Source organism: Leopardus geoffroyi, chromosome D4 (assembly GCF_018350155.1).
Source record: "Leopardus geoffroyi isolate Oge1 chromosome D4, O.geoffroyi_Oge1_pat1.0, whole genome shotgun sequence".
Classification (NCBI taxonomy): Eukaryota; Metazoa; Chordata; class Mammalia; order Carnivora; family Felidae; genus Leopardus; species Leopardus geoffroyi.
In genome coordinates, this window is record NC_059342.1 from 4,282,474 (window position 1) to 4,301,607 (window position 19,134).

The 19,134-nt window shown below is 44.8% G+C and overlaps 1 protein-coding gene and 1 long non-coding RNA gene across 15 annotated transcripts in view; one reads left to right on the top strand and one right to left on the bottom strand.

Moving 5' to 3' along the window:
• LOC123592531 overlaps positions 1-4,729 on the top strand; it is a 38,795-nt gene extending 34,066 nt beyond the window's left edge. The window contains exon 3 of the long non-coding RNA XR_006709825.1: positions 4,639-4,729. This is a non-coding gene — a long non-coding RNA (uncharacterized LOC123592531). The remainder of the gene's footprint in view (positions 1-4,638) is intronic.
• The window catches only part of AUH (AU RNA binding methylglutaconyl-CoA hydratase), a 350,873-nt gene that overhangs the window by 241,375 nt on the left and 90,364 nt on the right, over positions 1-19,134 (bottom strand). The gene's annotated exons all lie outside the window — the stretch shown is intronic.

The window sequence follows — 19,134 nt, forward strand, 5'->3', positions numbered from 1 at the left end:
TTCTTTCCATTTGCTCCATCAATTATGTAATCTACAGCAAAAATAGCGGATTTCTTTATTTTTCCTTTTAGTTCTAAGAAATTTTGCCTTGTGTGTTTTGAAGTTGTGTTATTATACTCGCTTGCAGGTTCGGGATTTTTACATCTTGTTGAATTCACTCTTGCATGACAATGAAATGTCTCTCCATGACTAGTTAAGATTCCTGGTCCTGAAGCCTAGTTTTATGGGATGTTAAGCTCATACCGTTAGCACGGCTTATCTTCTTCCATCCTTTTAGTTTTAACCTATCTGTATCTTTAAAGTGTGTGTGTGTGTGTGTGTGTGTTTGAGTTTATTTATTTACTTTCAGAGAGAGTGAGAGCAAGAGCAAGCATGGGCTGGAGTGTGAAAGGCAGAAAGAGAATCCCAAGCAGGCTCTGCATTGTGAGCGTGGAGCCGGACACAGGGCTCGAACCCACAAACTGTGAGATCGTGACCTGAGCCAGATCGAGAATCAGATGCTTAACAGACTGAGCCACCCAGGCACCCCTGGGTGTTAAAGTGTGTCTCTTATAAATAGCATATAAATGAGGCTTACTTTTTTAACCACTCTGATGGTCTCTGCTTCTTAATTACACTGTATGGAAAAATTTACATGAAATATAATTACCAATATGGTTAGGTTTAAATTTACCGTCTTGATTTTTGTTTTCCATTTTTCTCATCTGACTTTACTTGTTCTTCTTTTACTGTCTTCAAGATTGATCATTTTTAAGTATTCCATTTTATCTTCACTATTGGCTTATTCGTTTTATGTAAAGTTCTTTTAGTGGTTGATCTCAAGTAGCCTTTCTCAAATAGAGTTTTGTGAGAATAAAGCTAACAGGAAATGATATGAATGAATATTTTTAAATATCCCAATGACAGTATATAGCTCTTAGATGCAAAGAACAGAAGATACAATAAAGAGCTTTAGTTTTTACCAAATATGAAAACACTTTGGTCATTCTTGTTTCAAGTATTTCTTCTTTCCCCACCTGCACTGCGCTGTGACCGCAGGTAAAATCTATTAGACCACCTGATACTACTCCACAGGACACTGACGTTCTATTCATTTTCTTAAACCTTAAAAAAAACATTTTTTAAAGTTTTATTTATTTATGCAATCTCTACACCCAGCATTGGGCTTGAACTCATGACTCTGAGATCAAGAGGTGCATACTCCACGGATTGAGCCAGCCAGGTGCTCCTACACTTTTCATTTCTTTGTGTGCGTTGGTTTTGATTTTCTACTTCTGTGTCTTCAAATTCACTAACTTTTCTTCTGTAATATCTACTCTGCTATTAACTCTGCCATTTTCTTTTTCATTTCAGAGACTGTAATACTTAGCCCTTGAAGTTCTACATGGTTCTGTTTTATACCTTGCAATTCTCTCATTATGCTCATTTTTCTTTTAAATCCTTAAGGACAAATATAAACGAGTGTTTTGAAGTCCTTTTCTGCAAATTCCATCACCTCTGTTGTAATCTGTTTCTTTCTGTTCACTGCTTATTCTCCTGAATCACATTTTTTTCTGTTTCATTGTGTCTACTAATACTTGATTGGTTGCTAGACATTATTTGACTAAGTTGTGTTCTACATTTTGTTGTTTTCCTTTAAAGCATATTGGGCTTTGTACCACAGGCAATTAAGTTCTTTGCAAAACTGGTGGGTCTCTGCAAGGTTTGTTTTTAAGCTCTGTCAGGGCAGGTGTAGAAAACTTGTTATTTTAAGGCTAGTTTGGCCCTCCTACAGCATAATCCTTCCAGATATCCACTTAATTCAGAGTGTGTCCTACAAAGCCTCTCAGAATTTGGAACTTTTCCAGTCTCTCTTTATGAAGTCTGGGAATTATTCTTCTTAATTAGTTAATTAGACCAGTTACCTGGTCATTCTCCATCTGGCCTATGAAAGCACCTCCTAGTATTCAGCAACAAACTCAAGGTCACCCGTTTCTGAAGCTGTTCTTCTGTGTAATTACTTCCTCTCCTGTACTGTTCCCCACATGCTTAATCCATTTCAGCTTCCCGTAAGACCATCTCAGACTGCTTGGGTTTTACTTCTTGGAGTCTAGAAAATGCCTCTAGGAAGAAAGCTGTGGTGATTTTAGGGCTTTCCTTGACTGTTTCATCTCAGGATCACAATCTATAGTGATAGTGTACTATCTATATCCAGTTGTTTCATCTATCTGCCCAAGTTTCTAGTTTATTTAAGGTGGTTTATTTAAGGAAATCTGGTCTCTGTTACTCCCACTGTGGCTAGAAACAGAACAAGGATACACTCTGAACTGGACATACGACTGAAGCTTTGAACTGAGCTAAACTGAGAGGAGTCTTTCTCTCATAAGAAACAAAAGGTGACTAGAAAGTTACTGAATCAATCGAGAATTCATTAGCAGATGGAAAAGAAGATTTTAAAAAGCTCAGTAAGGCCGAAAGTGAAGAGAAATACAAGCATGCCCGGCTTATACTCCACTGGGTTCATACTTTTCAACGTACTCCTTAGTTCTCTAAATACATTTTTTTGCAAAATGTTATCAAAATACATCACAGTTACCTGAAATATCTTTAAAGGGTACTTCATACACTGATTGCCTGCCAGCCTTAAATTTGTATTAGTCACGTTCCTATAAAATTTAGTGTAACCTGAGACAATTTGCGTTGAATCCACTTCCCAGCAGCAACATTTTAACATAGCATTATATTCCTAATCACGGAGAGGTTACTTGAGGATAGAAGGGTCATTTACAAGAAGTAGCAAAGACCTGGGCTGGTTGCCATGGTCTTTTTCCCCTCAAACACAGTTAATTAGACAGTATTATTTCCAGCGAACATAGAGGTGGCCTCCAGGACTCTCACCACGGTAAGTCAGCACATGAGAGTAAACTTAACAGCCACTCGTGCCCTATTTCAAATAACAGCCAAACATAAAGGGCAGGTGCATGGCCCAGGCACTGTTCTGAACCACCTCACATACGTTACGTCGTTTAACTCTCACAAAACAGTGTGGTGTTGGTACTTCCACGAGCTTCAGCTAATGATGACAAAACTGAGTCCCACAATTAGTGGGGAAGCCAGGCTTCAAATCTAGGTAGTCCAGTTCCAGAGTCCATGTTCTTAATTACTGTGACAAAGACTGGCAAACCGTGGCCTGCGGGCCAGCTGCCTATTTTGTGCGTAAGAAGTTGTTTTGGCCAGGATGAGGGAATACGTCCAGCTTTTGGAAAGAGTCACAAAGTGAGAAGCCCCCGACGAGAACTCTGCTTGGGGAGGGACAAGTGGGACCCATCAATCCCAAGTAAGGGAACATAAGAAATGTACAGCCATGGCAACAGATGTCTTTCCTGAGTGCTTGGAGGCCCTTTGGTTGTGCTGATGTTTCTGCACAGTGTGTGCACGTTTTGAGGTTATCCACACGTTCTTTCTAGTTAATGCGACGTAGGTTTATCTTCGGAATGGAGAACAAACAGCACCAGGACTGCAAACACATCTTCCCTTTTGAGTCAACCTGGAAAGGACCTTGTGGCCCATCCTCACTCCCAACACCTTGTTTACCAAACAGGATATTATTTCTGTCATCGGCGTACTCAGTCTACCGGATTCTGGGCTGAAATTCTAATCTATTACAATAAAAGTAGGGTGAATTTGCTTATACGCTATCCGCACAACTGACAGTTACAGAAGCACAAGTGTTTTCAGGGGGAAAAACTGTTAGGGTTAGTAATGGAAACAAGAGTTACTCATTCAATGTGTTGTTGTTGCTGTTGTTGTGGTCCAAAGTGATGACTCAGTTTAAAAAGCCAGGAGCAAAGCGAAAGTTTCATATTACTTTGTTTGCTAAGGTCACTGTCACACTAATTCAGTCAATTACTTAAACGGTTTAGTCTCTTTGGTAAAACTTCACTATAGGTCTGGATTAGTGAAACACTAAATTGGGAAATATTTTTAAATGTTTTGTTTTCTCAAAATATGCACATGTAGAACAAATCTAACAAAAAAGAATTTATGTGTTTCCACCCTTCCTGCCCACCCTGAGTCCCATTCTCCAGAAAAAAATTTGACTGTTCGTTTTTTGTTCCTCTGATAGTTATCTCTACAACTCAAAACAATGAACATATTTAGGTTTCCAGGTTGAATAACCTTACATAACGTCTACTGATTTTCCTAGATTTAAAAATCAGAATTTAACTCATCTTCACCGACCTTCAACTATGACTCTCAATTTTGAGCCCTTCTAATACTAACTGCGATTTTAAGTAAACGGAATATAAATTCCCGTTCCGACAAGCCGGCTCTGGATGCTGGAGTCGCCACACTTTTCCTCTAACAGTGTGAAGACGGTAACCATTCATACCTGGAAGTAAACAGCACCCAAACCTTCTGTATCGCAGAGTTGTTCTAAATGTTGACAATCGACAACCAGCATCTACATTACAATACATACGTATCATTTAATGCCAAGCAAAGGGGTACGTTAAAATTACATTGAATTCTTTACAAACAAATGCAAAGGCGTGACCTCCTGACCACTCCAAGAATAAAAAAATTCTAGTTTTAGGACTGAGGGACCTACTTTTCCCACTGATCACTTAAAACCATGGCCTTTCTTCTGACAGTTAGGCCCCAACTGGAATTCTTCCTAAGTCTCGGAAGGCAGGGCTGGGGGGGCCCTCAGAAGCCTTGTGCCCCAGCTCCACTTCGGACGCTGTCGTCTGGACCTGGTTCACAGCCGGTGTCTGGCACTGGCTGCTCAGCTAGGTTGGTTACTCTGTGTCCTGAGGGCCGAGGCGGTCTTCCTTGGATACTGTCCCGTTTTGCTGGGGTGCACACTCAACCATCTTCTCGAGAAGGTCCTTGGGGAGCTAACTTATCTAGCCCTCGTACATCTCAGTATGTCTTTATTCTGCTGTCATAACAAACAGTAGTTTGTCAGATACTGAACTGAGTCGGTTTACCTTCGGATCCCGTGGGCAATACCTAGGGCATCCAGTACCACTGATGAACACTTTGACGCCAGTCTGACGTTCCTTCACACATGGAGGACTTGTCTTTCTTCCTCTCTGAACATTTTTGCAATCTTACCTTCCTCCTCAAAGCACTGAAATTTCACAAAAACATACCCACGGGTGTCTTGTTTTTATTAATCATGCTGGATCTCGGTGGGTCCCTTTAATACAGAGACACATACCTCTCCTGCCTCTGGAAATTATCTTCCTTTACTTTTTTGATAATTTCCTCTCTTTCTTTTTCTCTAACTTCTATTAAGCCAAATACCAAACCTCACGGGTTAATTTCTCACGTCTCTGTTCTTGCATTTTGTTGGTCTTGGCTCTCCATTTTTGGGAAGATTACTTCACTTTATTCCCTCGTATTTTTTTACTGACATTTCCATTTCAGCAATTCTTTTTAAAAATGAATCTAATAGCCCTTTTATGTAATATCATTGCTTCTGCATCAGCCATTCTCCTTAAGGCCCACCTTTTTCTTTCATGTGTCAAGCGTCATACACTCGATGACCCGTGGGTCTGTATGTTCACTAGAGACGGGAACACAGGAGAACGGGAGTCGCTCTCCTCCACTCTTGCGTCACTGGGTATTTTAGGAAGGCCTCTTCTCTGACTGGAAATTCTGAGCTTATGTGTGACCAAGATAGGCTTTACTTGACATAGGCAGAAAAGAAGCTGATTGGTGAGCAGCAGACCCCAAAGAAGGAGGAGGGCTTTGCAGTGGAACCAAACTCCCCATCAGAAGTCCTATTTTCTGAAGTTAGTTCCATATCTATGGAAGAATCGGCTTTTGCCCATTTTGCCTGACCACGCACACCAGCGGCTTCTGCCTCCAGGAGTGTGCACACCTGCGGTGGGAGGGTGGGGTGTGGGGGACTGGGGTGGGCGACAATTGTACACCCAGCCCTTCGACTGTACCTCGTTTTGGGAAGCCTCATGTCTAAGTTTCTAAGCTCTAAAACAGCTGCTGACTCTGAGCCCCTGCAGGGGACAATGCCTCCCGCATCTGCACAGGCCCCCTGGCAATACACACAGGCTAGCGCTTTGCAACCCGTCTCATCTCCCAAACCCCAAAAACTTTGTTGAATCTCGTTGGTTGATGATCTCTCTCCCTTTGGTTTGCTATTTTCGTCTCTTTTTGTTTTTAAACATTCTGTGCTTTCATTCTGATGAGGCTTTAAAATGGACAGAGAGGGGCGCCTGGGTGGCGCAGTCGGTTAAGCGTCCGACTTCAGCCAGGTCACGATCTCGCGGTCCGTGAGTTCAAGCCCCGCGTCAGGCTCTGGGCTGATGGCTCAGAGCCTGGAGCCTGTTTCCGATTCTGTGTCTCCCTCTCTCTCTGCCCCTCCCCTGTTCATGCTCTGTCTCTCTCTGTCCCAAAAATAAATAAACGTTGAAAAAAAAAATTTTTTAATGGACAGAGAGCAATTAACAGTGCTCAGTGCCTAGTCTACCTTCTTGACCGGAAGCCTTCATCATTTTTAAGCTTATAATGGAAAGTTACAATGACACACAAAAATAGGACACCATAATGAAATGTCATGTGCTAATGACTAACTTTGCAGAATATTTTAAGCAAGTAACATTTGATAACTTGTGGCCTCTACAACAATAAACTCTATTGAGCAAAGTCCTCTGTGACCGACCTATAAGGATGAGAATTACACAATATGTAGAAAATGCTTTGTAAGAATGAGTGTGTTGTATAATTTGATTTTGTAATCAGGTCAAGAGTTCCTTGCAGTATCTGTTACATGGGCTCTCACAGAAAAACTGCCCAGAAGGGGACACAGGACACAGTCAATCCTCTTCTGTAACAAGTAAGAGCGGCCCAGGAATCAGGCGTATGTGCTCATAGGTCTAGAGGCACATGAAGTCACCGGCTAGGGCAACCTCATCTTGTCCACCAAGTTAACAGCAATCGCCAGAACCCCTCCCTCTTTTTAACATCTTACTCATAGGTAACTTAAAAGGTATATGCAATTTAACAGAAATATTGCTTAGGCTAGACTGCAAACTTCACACAGACTGTAAAATAAAATGTGATTTTAGAAAAACCATGAGCCTGTGGCAGACGGCTTGAACACCCTATGCGCACGTGTTCCTTTTTAGGTGTACTTTGGTGGGAAGTTTGAGAAACGCAATGCTAGTCAGGAGCAAAACTAGATTTCCAGCCCCATCATCCGGTCTCTCGACTCTAAGTCCTGAGAGCAGAACAGGAAGTGTCAGCTTAACCCACCGACGCATCACCAAGACCCAGATTCAGTAATGCAAACACTAGGAAGGTTCGCCAGCTTACAGATGTAAAATTCCACGGAGAAACGGACACTTATCTGGTACTTCACAGTTTACAAAGCCGTTGTTAAAAGGTGGCAAAGATAATAAACTTTGCAACAGCTTTGCATATGGATATTATCATCACTCTCATTTTACAAAGAAAGGAAAGCTCAGAGACCTAAGTAGCTGGCCATCATGAGCAACCTGCCACAGTTAGTAAATGACTTAAGCCCAGTCCCGTTTACGCCCAAACTTTCGCAGTGCAGCATGCAGCCGGTCTCCTGCCTTGACCATTCGCCTGTTCCCTTTGCGTGGCGTCTGGTTCTTGTTTGATGGCCGTAATAGGCAAGGAGAATAATCCAAGGTTTTCATATGTGTGCTTTCAGCTGCTTGCATTTTCCAACTCCTTTGGGCCTCACCTACTTGCCCTCGCAGTGCTCCCCAAGCGGGGAGAGTGGATGAGAAGCTACCGGTGGGCATGTGTGCCCTCCCTCCTTGGTCGTGGCTGCAACTAAAGAGATCAGCACCTTCAACTACCAGTTGGTGCCCAAACAAGCCTGTGTCTCACACTGGTTCACAGAGAAGAAGCAAGTGAATGTCTCCACCTCCCCTTCCTGCTCTCTTCCCTACTCTGTGGAGGCTCCCCTCCTCCTCCTCCTCAGGCCACTGCCCTAGAAGGACAGCAGTGTGGTACTGGCTGGTTCTATCCCCTCCACCCAAATACCACACTCCTGCCCAGAAGCCCTGATCCTGGACTCACAGGTCGGTCCCGCCGTCCCCCAGCTTCAGCGACACGCTGTCCTGGTCTTCAGACATCAACGCCAGCTGACTCTGAGGACGCCCTCCAGGAAGGTAGGATGAGGATCAGACCAGAAACCAATAGAGCCAACCTCCCCTTAACGATATCACCATCAGGGTTTCCTCATGCAGAACACGGTTTCTTTCTCTTAGCACACACTACTTCACCAAGGTTTGAATTAAGTGGGGCTCCAGCACAATCCACAAGCCTCTCCATCCCGTGTAACAGTTCGATAATGAAAACATCCTCTTTGCTTACAGTCAACTCACCGACTTGTTTCACTCCTGCACTGGGAAGGGCGCAAAACTTGAAGTGTCCGCAAACCTCACGAATGTGCAAAGAGCCCACACGTACACGTTCATGCTGAGAATAGGACACTTCATACGTGGACTGTTGTAAAACCCCAAGCTTCTATTTTTATGCAATTATACCCATTGCCACCAGGTCACGGTCTTCTTTTGAAGGCCGGGGCGCCTCTCCAGCGCAGGCACTGCTGCATTCTAGGTCTTGTGAAAACTCCACACTCGCTCCGTGGCGAGGAGTCTAACTATATCCAAAGACACCGCGCATAATCCAACAGCTATGCCCGGGAATAAGACGGACCGTGACAGGAGACGCTCCCCTGGGCGTTCTTCCACCCGGGTCACCTTAGAGGTGACAGGACTCAGACAATACACTCTTCCCGAACGTCTGAGAAACTGTTCCCCGGAGCCCCCTCGTAAGAGACGGCTTGGCCAGCGGAGTGGCTATCTGCCCAGACGGCCGAACGCAGAGGGCTGTGAGACAGTCGGACAGTGACCTGGTAATAAACCACGCAGTGACAGAGCTAAACAGAAACACACTTCCATTCCACTCGTTCATAACGACTGCAAAAAACACTCCGTTTCTTTTCAACACACAATTCTTCCAGCAATACCTTAGTTTTAGTTGGGCACCAACGCCTTCAATGATAACAGTATATTTTATTCTATGTGATGAATATTAAAATGTCATGCTTCCGGTTCAGTCACCTTACAGGTTTAACCCTAAAACTGTCACTTATAATTACAAGAGGAAAAATGAAGTATTTATTGTACTTATTTTTTCAATTACATTATACAGAAATTAGGTGGAGGGAACACTTGATTTCAGCAGCCCCTTCACAACACACACCATCCAACAACTATCTGGCTTTAAATACTGGGGCACTGGGAAGAGTTCCTAAGAGTTTACATACAAGTCAGCAAACAAATCCCTTTCAGGTCTGCTCTCCAGACCTGTCCAACCCATGTCTTTAAACACTAAATTACAAGGGAAACCAAGTGTCTGTCGGGCGGGGCCCACGGGCAAGTGGAAGGAATCTGAGCCACAAGCGGTAGGAGCCACAAGGACACTTCCACTAAAAATAAAATTTCACTTCAGCCTAGTAAAGGTTATGCTTCATTCGCCGAGCGACGTTCTCATGAAGGTGATAAGCAACTAAAATGGACTCTGATTAGCACAAGAACAGGGGGGATTTCTGGAAGAATCTCAGAGAATCAACGAGGACTCTGGAAGGTGACAGGCAGTCACCAGGCAAACGCAACCAGCAAGGACACAGTCAGACCCATGCTGGGGTGGGGGTGGGGGGGCGCCTCTACTGGCCCCTGGAGAGTCCTGAGGAAGAGCCTCCCCCCGCTGCCCCGCCCTGGAGTTCAAGGTTCCTATAGAGGTGGGGGGCAGGGCAGGGGGGGAGGGGGAGCGAGCACCCTCTGGCTCCCTCCTTAGTGCAAACAGGCCCAATGTTCTACTGGAAACTGGGGTGTTTTCAGGAAGGGGAATGGATACCAAGCAGCTGAAAGCAACAAATGTCTACTATCAACGATCAACGTCTAGCAAGACCGAAATGTTTCTCAGTGTGAGTAAATCAATACATGTAAGCATATTCACACGGCCGTGGCTCTCAAAGGACTCAAGCTAGAGGCTCCCTACAGGGCAGTAAAGGAATAAACACCTTCTGTTTGGGCTCTACCTAGAATTTTTGTCCAATTCAGAGTGTGATCCATGTGAATAAAGAACCAATCTGGGACAGACTCAGGGGTAGCCTACCTAGTGCCATACATAGTTAACTGTCAAATCAAACACTGTCGTCATTCACCCGCGAAAATAGACTTGCGTACGATCCAAATAAATTTGCAAACTGATATTCATCACCGTGATATAGAAAACACGCTTGTCTCAATGCTTTTTAAAAGACCTAAATTTCATGAAGATTAAGTATTATTATAGAAAACTCAATCCTTCCAACCAAAAAGGAAAGAGAAAGTAAACATTCTAACATGAACAAACTGCATAATGTATACACCAGAATTCATAGATCTAGAAAAACCTAATGTATAAATCGGATGTAGAAACACTAATGTATAAACTGAAATTCATAGATCAAGAAAAAGCTACATATTAACAGTTCAAAAAGGATATATGTACACATATGTAAATCTTTACTAGAAGGATGTCTCAAAACACTTGTCTAAAACGATAACGCTTCTAAGTTCCCACCTCCAAATACTCAGTTCTACAGAACCCAGAAACCCACTTACATAGAGGGACTCGGGATTTAGCTGAAAGCACTTCTGCGTGTCTGCTGGAAATGATGCAAAAAGGAAATGTGAACTCACAGCAGCATCCGTCCAAACCCTATCATAAAATACTCTGCAACACATTAAACACAAAAGAGCGTGCTTCCAAACGGGGGCTGCGGTACGTGCATTTGCTCGCAGACACGTTACTGCGTGCAGCCGGCACTAACCTTCCCGAAGCTTCAATCGAGGCCTGACAGCTACCAGTTCCAGTTCGCACGGGGTAATTAGAGCAAATGGCGGCTGGGCTTAATGTTCTGCTATTTCGTTTCGTTCTGGAATGTAATCAACAAGATATTAAGATCGCTTCTGCTCAGCTTTTCTTTAATCTCCACGCTGACAGAAATAGACGTTCAATCATCGGGCACCGAGCGACGAGGGCAGGTGCTCAGTCGGGTTCTCCCGACAGCCGTCCCCACAATCCAGGTCCTCACGCTTTCTGCAGGACGGCCATCTCTTCGCCGTCTGACAGGGAGACAGAACCTTCACGGGGCCTCCGCTCCTCCGCACCTCCCGGGCTTCTGGACGTCTCCCGCACCAACGTGCGCGCATCAGGGTGACCTGCTCTCGCGGGTCCAGGAAGGAAGAGCCGCGGCGGCTGCCCCCCGTGCCGTGCTACCGTAAAACCCGGTGCTCCCACACGGCGGTGGTGTGGCAGGACGACTCGAGGAGACGTGAGGATAGCGAGCGTGCGGCCCGGACTTCACAGGCCATGTGCCGGCGTTCTTCACGCATTGGACTGGTAACTCTCCCGTCCTCACGGAGACCGTACAAACGCGTGTGTGTTTAATCCCCTTACCCCCACACTTGCTGTGAGCGCTCTGTGCAGCCTCACTCCTTCCTGGGCCTCCAGACCGTCCCATGACACCAGCACCGTCCCCACTCTGCCGGGAGACCGCCGGGACATCTCCACCGTCCTCCCGGGTCGTCCCTCACCTCCCAACGCCGACGGCCCTCAGCTCAGCACTCCCCACACTTCATTCTGTCATCAGATTTACTGCCATCAAACGCGACTCCGTATTTTATTTGTCAGTCCGCCTCCTCGAACTACAATCCGTGAAGGCAGAGGTCTGGTCTCTTGTTTCCTGCTCTATTTCTCCAGCCACTACAAGCACCGAATACACAACAAGTACTCAGTAAAACACTCGAACGACAGATGAATACATGTCACAGACTCGTCAATCAAAAAGAATACTGGAAAATCAGTTCAGACATCCTAGGTGTCTAGGGCACACAGTATACCCTAAAGAAAAAGGAGAATAAAATTCTGAGTACGTAACATTTGCACCTGAACCTCAACTAACTACGTCCGTTGACGTGGAGGTTGGTGGACAGAATAAATGGTTGGTTGGGTCAGGCTCTGTGGCTGTTGGCAATGGAAATCAACACAAAAAAAGAAATTTACTAGGTTTCTGAGTGACTCCAAGAATTACCAGCAATGCTGAAGATGACGTTCAAAAACACATAGGCAGCAAGACTACCCTAAACAGGAGGACAGCCCCCCACACCAGAGGCCACCGCCAGTAAGAACTCTGCTGCCTGGGACTTGGACAAAGACCACAGCACCGGAAGGAAACCCCCCATCCACTGTCCCAACCTCTGAGGTCAGGTTTCAACATAAAATCTTGAGCAGAAACTTCAGCTAGCAGACACCCTCTCAGACCCATAGAGCAGGGACCCAGACTTGGAAGGGGGACCCAGACGCCCGGAAAGCCAAACAAAAGCAAAACAGGTTCATCACGACAGAGGTGTAAAACACACTTCCGTCGGTGGAATTAGCAAAGAGGAAGTTCTTCCTTGGAACGCGTCAGTCCCCCAGTATCTGCATTGCAAAGGCCTCTGCCATACTTGACTAGTAGTAGAGTAGTGACAAGTTCATTCTTGCACCGGGTGGGAGAATGAAAATCAATATTCTAAACTTCACGTGTTTGAATGGCCATTTCAAGCGGCATTAGAAATGCTACACCTACTTAAGGTTGCACAAGATAAAGGTACCACTGAAATATTTTAAACCCTCCCTGTCTTCGTAACTCAACAGAGTTGAGAGTCATCAGAAATGACATGAATGTGTGCCCATTCGTGAAGCGAATCATCAAAAAATTATCACACAGTGACCCAAATAATGGGGACTGGGAGGGGGTGACAGCTCCAGTTACACAGCAATCACTGACTCACAGAAATTCAGCTGTTCGCATTTAAGAAGAGTCTGAGCTCTTGGACTAACACTCTTTCTACAGCTTTCATTTTGTGCAGCCACAAATTAAAGTCACTCCTGAATCTGACTCTCCTTTCTTTTCTCTCTTCTAGGAAGTGTGAAGATGTTCAAGAAGAAGATGTTCCTTCTAGGAAGGGCTGGCCAGGTACACTTGAGTTTAAGAAAGACAATCTGTTCCTTTCTTCTTCTGCCTCCTCAGGCTCCAGTGATGTGCACACAAAGCCCTCTCAAGGTCTGCAGAGCAGGGAACCGGTTTTGACACGCTCCCTGGAATCTCAAGAATGTATCCCCATGGGCACTGAAATAGGCCTAGTTTAAAACAAACTATACCAAGGAAAGCAACAGACACAGAATACAAATGTGCTAAACACAAACAAAGAACAAAAAACTAATCCAAAGAACATGTAAACAGAATTTCGGGGTATGCCTCTTAAAACTCCTAGAAAATACAACATTAAAAAAACAAAAACAAAAACAAAAACAAAAACCCGCCTGGCTTCATTCAAGGAACATTTACTAAAAACACCTACCATTCAACACACAATGGGGCTGCAGCCAGCCCACCAAATGGACCAGTTCCTTCCCTGGGCACACACACGCAGGGTGGCAGGGTGCGGGGACACATGGAGGGCAAGATCACACCAGCAGAGATACAATTTGTTAAGTCAACTAAACAAGGCCATGTGACTGATGTGGCTCCAAAGCCCTGGGAGCCCATGTAAGCAAACCAAAACCTAAGCCTGTCAGTGTCTCAAGATTACAAAATCGGGGTGCCTGAGTGGCTCGGTTGGTTGAGCACCAACTTCGGCTCAGGTCGTGATCTCGTGGTTCGTGGGTTCGAGCCACATCACGCTCTGTGCTGACAGCTCGGAGCCTGGAGCCTGCTTCAGATTCTGTGTCTCCTTCTTTTTCAGCCCCTCCCCCGCTCGCTTGTGCTCTCTTGCACTCAGTCTCTCTCAAAAATAAAAATAAAACATTAGAAACAATCAAACTGCCGCCATTTATTCCTTCCATCAGCGCAATGCCATAATCGAATACTCGAGACTATTACCACACTTTATAGATTAGGGGCCAGAAGCACAGAGAAGCAAGCAAGTCAGTTTCCCCAGGCCACAGAGCAAGGATTCAGCCCAGTCCAGGGCCACGCTAGGTGAGGTTAGTGGTTTTACAATAGTTCATATTTTCTCCATCTCTTTCTGAAACACTGAACTAATTAATATATGACTGATTTCAAAGAAGCTTATTTTAACTCTCAGGCATTTTAGTAACCACAGATGATTAATTTTAGAGGAGTCCTCTGATTATTCCCTACTTTTTTCAAGTACTGGCTTCTGGCTGTGAATGAACAGGGAACTTCCCTGATCATGTTTAAAGTTGGCCACAGTAAGGCAGAATTCAAAAATACACATATTAGGTGAATATTCTGAACTGCCTGAGCCATGGATCCTGTCATGGCATCAGGCAGAAGTTTGCTTAATAAAAACACTCGGCTTCCCTAAGATAACTGTTTCAACAGGCCAAACCTGCAAGCTGAACAGAGACCCCGTAACTTGTCATCTAACAGGGTGACCAGGACCATTTCCAGATACTTCTTCTGCCTCTGAAATGCTCATGACCAAGTGTAATTATTAACAGGTCAAGGAATAAATTAATTCCAGGGCACTGGAAATTATGTTCATGAAACGAACAGTGGCCTTGCTGACATAGCGTCACTATTTCTAGACAGCACACTTGAACATCAAATAAATCTCACATCATGAACATGTGCCAAGAGCTAGTGACCTAGTTTCGTTAGGGTGGGAAAGGAATAGGCAATCTGTCCTTCGAGACCAGTACCAAAATAGCTTCCTAAAGCATAGCTTCGTGCTCTTAAAAAGTTGTAAATAATTTTTCCATGCAAGAGCAAGAAAAATAGCTACAGTCAATATCAAATAATGAATTTCATTCGTGTAACCCCATAAGTTAAGGCTAGCTCTCACGATGCTCTATTTTCAAACCTTGGAAAAAATAAAGGATGAGGAGAATTACATAAGCAAGTATTTTCAACATCTAATAATGGCCACACCGGTAGACCAGCATTATTTTTGAGAAACTCCACAAAGATAATTTGCTAACTCTGACAATTCCAAAGAAAAATGCAAGTAACAAAACTGTTTTAAGTATATCACACCTACATAAAAATATAAAGAACTACTGAACTAAATCTGGCACAGCAGACACTGGCAAGAGGCAAGAACAATTTCTTTTAGCAGAGACAGGGCAGGAAACGAGCGTGAAAGACATCAAGACTATGAAACACATTTACCGGGGTTTTCTTTCTGAAATAAAGAATGTGGAAAACAGGATAGAACTACCTCTCAGAATTCATTTTATAACAGCTACAAACTTTTTTTTTTTAATTTTTTTTTAATGTTTATTTATTTTTGACAGAGAGAGAGACAGAGCATGAGCAGGGGAGGGTCAGAGAGAGAGAGGGACACACAGAATCAGAAGCAGGCTCCAGGCTCCGAGTTGTCAGCACAGAGCCCGACGCGGGGCTCGAACTCACGGACCGCAAGATCGTGACCTGAGCCGAAGTCGGACGCTTAACCAACTGAGCTACCCAGGCGCCCCCAAACTTTTTAATGTCTACATGACACACACTTACAAAGCAACTCAAAGGTAGAAAATAAAAGGCTGCTTAAGATGTATTAGACAAGCGGCGCTCACCTGAACGAAGGGCTCATGATAATCACAACCGGGTACGATGGAATTCAAGGTAAAGAGATTTCACGGGAAAACAAGGGCATGTCAATCCGATGGAGTGGTGGAAACCATAATGAAGATGTGTATGACCTCTCTGGGCCCCCCAAAACATGGAACTGAACTATATTCAAGAAAATCTGACAGGAAAACGAGAAATTGACAGAAGTACAATAGTAATGGACACATTAACACACATCTTTTATTTTTATTTTTTTTAGTGTTTATGTATTTTTTGAGAGAGAGAGAGTGTGAGTGGGGAAAGTACAGAGAGAGACGGAGACACAGAATCTGAAGCAGACTCAAGGCTCTGAGCTGTCAGCACAGAGCCTGACACGGGGCTCAAAACCACAAGCCGTGAGATCATGACCTGAGCCGAAGTCGGCCGCTTAACCAACTGAGCCATCCAGGCGCCCTTAAGACACATCTATTAAATTTGACAGATAAAATACACAAAAACTAAAAATATATGTATAATTAATAAAATACACTTTATAAAACCTCACCTATACTATACAAACAAAAAGAAATACACTTTGTTTTCGGGGCACCTGGGTGGCTCAGTCGGTTAAGCCTCCAACTTCAGCTCAGGTCATGATCTCTCGGTTCATGAGTTCAAGCCCAGTGTTGGGCTCTGTGCTGACAGTTCAGAGCCTGGAGGCTGCCTGGGATTCTGTGTCTCCCTCTCTCCCTGCGCCTCCCCCTCTCACACTGTCTCTGTCCCTCTCTCTCTCAAAAATAAACATTAAAAAAATTTTTTTTAAAAAAGCTCTATATAAGATAAATATATCTGAAAATCTGGGTAACTATATTTCTCCAATAATGTCATTTATTAAAGGAAATTTTTTTAAATGTCAAAATATATCAAGACACACAAAATTAGAACAAAATTTCTAAGACACGTTAATGCCATTATAATCTCAACCATTTCAGAAACTAGATTAATAAAGCTTCTAAATAATTTTAAGATGCTAATATTTAACTGCTACCAAAATCTTGCAAGACAACATATGAAACAAAATTCCCAACTAATCTGATCTATGAAAATAGATGCAAAAAATTACCATTTCAAAGAATAATACACCATTGCCAGAATGGGTCGTCCCAAGAAAGCTAGAATCTTTCAACAACAGAAAATCTGCATATTTCAAGGACACCAAGAAATTCAACATTATTAGCATGTCATAATATTTCCTTCATAAGATTATGGATGTATAATCTCAAAGTAAAGACCAGGAGACTGCTTTACGGTGAAAACACCGGAAGCTTTTCTACCAGAATTACAAATAAGACAAGGAGAGATACCTAATTTCTACCATTAGATCAAAACCAGCGAGTTGCAGAAGAGAATGTGTAATATGATCATACCTTTAGGTAAAACAAATCTATGTATAGCCTGTATTAATACACTGGTAGATGCATTTTTAAATCTGAAATGACAGGCTTCAAACCATTAATCATGGTTACTTATGAGCTGAACACTGACTGAAGCAAAATCAAGTGACAGTACACAGCATCAGCAGCTGCTCTTAAGAAATTCTATTACTGAAAGATTAATCCTGAAATTCCCCCCAAACTGGCTCCTATTATTATTTTGTATTTCTCATCAAACATTGTTAGTGTTTCTGTCTTCCTTTTTTAAAACCCAGCAATATTACTTTTGTGTTCAGATGCTCTAGAAGGTAAATTTTCAAGTCACACCATCACTTTCTGATTAACTGCGGTTACAACATTTCTTCCAGAAGACCTCCCAGGGTGACACAGGCCCTGCGGGAAGGGCGGCCCTGGTTCCCCCACTGGAAGGGTCATGATGGAGAAGGCAGGCGATTTTCTAGTGGTGAGCCATCAGGAGAGAAACAACAGAAGGCAGAAGACCAGGGGAAGGAAGCGTAAGGCAATAAGCAGAACTGACCGCCGGCCACGGGCCACGCACAACAGGATCACACGGCAGCCGTACCACAAAAGGCAGCCGTGGCCGGTGGTTCACGGGGATCCAAATACATATTCACAAAGTGCCACTGAAATGAAAAATTAGGCAAAATGCAAAGGCGAGACACTTGACTATAAAATCCCATTCTGGCTTGGCAATACGACCCTACAGGCACCAAAAAGCTGATCCAATAAAGGCCAGTTTTACGTACAGAGAAGTCTGAATATTAACAGGACGGTCTTCAGCTCCGCCACAATGAGGACAGATGGCGCTCGCCTGGGTGACAAACAGCCTGTCTCCTTTGAAGAACTCACGGCAACGCCTTTTAGGACTGGTGCTCTTAAGATCCCACCTCTGGAGACAACAGACCTGGAAGTAATTTGGTGAGATATCCGTGACGAAGAAACAGCGACCGTCTGGATGTATAAATTAAGAAGACTTTTCTGATTAAACCGTCAGTTGTTTCATAAAAAGGACACGCCAGGTTTCCAGGTCAAGACAGTGAACTAGAGGGCCCTGGATGGCCCCTTCCGGGACGCGTCGGGTCTACGGCTAAACATACACCACTTCGCTGTGAAGGACACGCAGGACCTTCACCAGCTGAGCAGCTGGTCCCCAAGGGGCCAAGGGGAAAAGCCCAGGTCGAAGCAGCAGGACAGGCTGGGACACTCCCCCCACAAACCCCAGCCCCATGGCAGCGTACAACCGGGAGTGAGCTCTCGACTCCGGGCTGCCCCCCGAGGAGCCAAGGGTTTGAACTTCACACTGGGCACCCCACACTTTAAGACCGGCACCCTGACAGACAAAAGCACAAAACGTCCAGCTTGGAAAGTCATCAGGCTTCATGGCAGAAGGCCCACAAGCTAGGGTGAACGGAGAGACGGACAGACAACCAGAAAGCGCCAGGTCTTCCTGTGGAAGGTCCATCCTGGGGGGCAGGCAGCTAATTCAGCACACACCCAGCGGCCCCTAATCCTCTTCAAAGACTAAGGGGCCATGGGCACCACCGATGCGCCCTCCCCCGCCTCTCTCCAGGTCACCGGCGTCCCCCAGAAACGAGCCTGTGCACACACATGGCGCCCCGACTGCTGTGGCCGACACCCCCGATCACGTGGCTCTGGTGGCAAGCCCCACGTTCCTGGGTTCCACACGACCACAGCAGTGGAGGCAGCAGCCCACAAGGCCCAGGATTCTGGTGACAGAGGCCCATCTGCTCATCTTCCCGGCTGTGGCGTGAGGGGCCACACGTCAAGGAGCCACTACACTCCCTGCCAGAGACAGAAACCAGCAGGTGCCACCTGCGAGCTCTGCATCTGTCCTGCCCCAGGTCACTGAGAAAGGACCTTGTGCGCATCTGGAGCCCCCGCTTTTGCGGCTTCTGTCCAGACAGCCTGGGTAGGGAGGCCAGCTGGGCCATGTTAACAGGACCGACAGGACAACAGCAATAAGAAACAGCTCTTGCCTGGCCATCGCCTCGGGGTTCAGAATTCAGGAAGCAGACAGAAACACCCATCTCCCGGTCCTCCTGTGGGACGTCCGTTTGCAGACTT